General features: G+C 32.0%; 1 long non-coding RNA gene across 1 annotated transcript; it reads right to left on the reverse strand.

The window, feature by feature from the left end:
* Positions 1-1,355: 1,355 nt before the first annotated feature.
* Positions 1,356-2,947, reverse strand: LOC109213987. Its single transcript, XR_002066099.1, has 3 exons — positions 2,757-2,947; positions 2,539-2,614; positions 1,356-1,409 (listed from the first exon to the last, which is right to left on the reverse strand). It is a non-coding gene; the product is annotated as an uncharacterized LOC109213987 (long non-coding RNA).
* Positions 2,948-2,954: the final 7 nt, after the last annotated feature.

Consider the following 2,954-nt stretch of genomic DNA (forward strand, 5'->3'; position numbering starts at 1 on the left):
TCAAGATGAACTATCTTGATTTCATAATCTGAAAATTATGCTCTCAATTGAGAAAAGCAATTTCAAATGCCAAACTGCAGGTTAGCAATAAACACACATGTAACCATCTCATATATGTATCTATAAGTGGTTCACATGATAGGTGAATGAGCCCATATTCACCTTTTATATATTCCAGAATTCAGGGGTCTTAGTCCCAACTTTAGCTGGTATAATCAATTTATTATGAGAATAAACAACACAAGAGAATTCTTGAAGAATCTTCTAGTTCTTCAGTATATGCTTATCTAAATTCTCATACAGCTCATTTAAAAATGGCAAATAAAAACTTCAAGTTTATAATGTCATGTGCTATCTCTTAGTAAACTTCTAGTTTACTATGGTATAAACTTTTGCATTAGTAAACTTCTGAATTACTGTGACTACTTTTGTATCAGCAAATTTTTGAATTACTGTAGCTACTTGCCTCAATAACACTTCTGATTTACTGTGACTGCTTTTGCATTAGTAAACTTATGATTTACTGTGATGCATGATGTAGTACAAATTGAAGAATAAAGCAGATAACTTCTCACATATATATTATTTTACCCCCTATGATTGTGAAAACATGAAGATTTTCAATCTTCTAGTCATTTGTAGTCTCAATATGATGGCCATTTGTATTAATAAACTTCATGTTTACTACAACATATGTTTTGACCATAATCATATAATATGAATGACATATTTATATATAAGCTCTTCGAGAGCCTTCATTTATTATCGGCAATCTAATATTTATCAGACACTACTGGTGTCATGTGTCTCTAGACAAACAATTAGCTCTTCAGGAGTTGTTGATACATTTTATATTATCAAATATTGCTCAGACATTTTTGGTATCATGAGAGAAAATCTAGTAGATAAATGATAATCAAAAATCGAATAGGTTTAAAACTCTACGTTCGACGAATAAAGAATTGATAGTGGTCCAATAAAATAAAAGCATCTACGTCAATTCATACCCATTACAATTTCATTCAATTAACAATTAAGAAGTATACATAAAAAAATTGAAAAAACTTCTTTTTTCCAATCTAGTTGAGGAGTTCAAGCAACGGATTCAGTACACAGTAAGCATATTAGGATCTATTTATTCATACAACTGAGGAAAAGGAAGCTTCTCTTTCTTTTAATTTGACGGGCAGAAAACAGACATTGATGTATGAAGCAGAGAAAGAAAGAGACTTTACTATAGCACTAATTTTTCATAATTTGAGGTACTCAGAAAAGATGAAAGATTGTACTCAAACATACCATACCTTCTATCTCAGTATTAGTAATCAGTTCTTCAGTCACCTTATCCTTTTCTGTTTTTTCTAATCTATTTCGTTCTCTTAAAACTTCTTCATCTTTCACTGTATAATCTGCAAGAGAACAAAGAATAGATAAGTAACTTAACAGGATTCAACAACGTTTCCATCAAGTTCTATTTACTCTGTCATAATAATGTTGTCCTTTTCAGTTTTTCCCAAAATAGGTACTCGTATTAAAGAGGAAAGTTTCTCCCTCATCATTTAAACTGGTGCCAAATACATATTACATTATATTGTTTCAAACTTAACGTGGCATCTTACCAACTAACATTTCAACTTTTTCATATTTGAAACATTATGTTTAACACTTCCAAACAGATCCCACCAAACTGCATAAGACAACCTATCCAAATATTTCACTCTCAATAACAACAAAATATGTATCTTTAATGGGACATATCCAAGGGGACTTTAATTTAGTAGTCATATTAGTTATTATTTAGTTGTTGAAGAAATAGATGATATCATTATTTATAGAGAAAAAGTTGAGAAAGAAAATTCATGATTTAGCACGAACGCACAATTCAGGCAGATCAACAAGTGGAGCAGGTATCCACAAGGGAGTATTCTTGTGGGACGTTAGCTGCTTCACTGAAGCCAGCATAGAGGTGGATAACACTAGATATGACATTTTCCTTGCATTGTGATAACTCGACTTACCTCCCAAAGAGAGCTTTAGCGGCACATACATTACATGATGACATAAAAAGCTTATATAAGTGATTTGTCAGTATATAAAAAATCAAGGAGAATAGATATCTCATCAGGCATTTTAAAATTTTATGAGACCAAAAAGGAAGCCAAAATTTAATCTGCAGGCAAAAATCTCGACTTCTTACATGTGCAGCGAAAAGGTCTATGTTGCCCGGCTTTAAAATAAACTATTGCATGCTTTGCGCCACCTAAATCAATTCATTCTCCTTAGCACATATACTGTAATAGGATAGTGTCATGCATGAAACTCCACCTACCAAGAACACTATTTTTTTTTATATCATGTTTTGATATTATTTTTAATTTGACAAACTATGACTGAAAATTAACTCTCGAAATGGAATACCACTTTGAAAGATAAAACAAATCCCGAAACAAATATCATAAAAAATTGTATAGCGAATGCAACATCAGGATGATTAGCAGTTAAGCAGGTAATGACTTCCACAACAGAGAAACAACCAACCTACTCTGGTAGTAATTGCATCTTGAGATGACGATTTTTCGTCTGAGCGTCACACAAATGTTCCTCCTTCAATAATCTGTTTTGGTAATGCATCACACGTGAAGTTATTTTTAGGGTTATCATCAGTAAAGCTCTTACAAATTTGGAAGAGAAAATAACATCAGTTTTAGCTAAAAGTAAAAAAAATATTCAGTTATTTTGGGCATCATGTCAAGTACCTTGGCTGCATCAAAGTTGTTTTCTTTTAGCTATATCTTTTTTTCCAGATTGCAACTCAATGTGCTCCTGAATTCACACGAAATGAAAATGATTTGGACCAAACAATGTCCACAGGGACCAATTACATTATCGAGGCTCAATCTGTGTTTCTAATGGGGCAAAGAAGGATACCACACATATTTATCAAAAAAAAAAAA

Source organism: Nicotiana attenuata, unplaced genomic scaffold, assembly GCF_001879085.1.
Source record: "Nicotiana attenuata strain UT unplaced genomic scaffold, NIATTr2, whole genome shotgun sequence".
NCBI lineage: Eukaryota > Viridiplantae > Streptophyta > Magnoliopsida > Solanales > Solanaceae > Nicotiana > Nicotiana attenuata.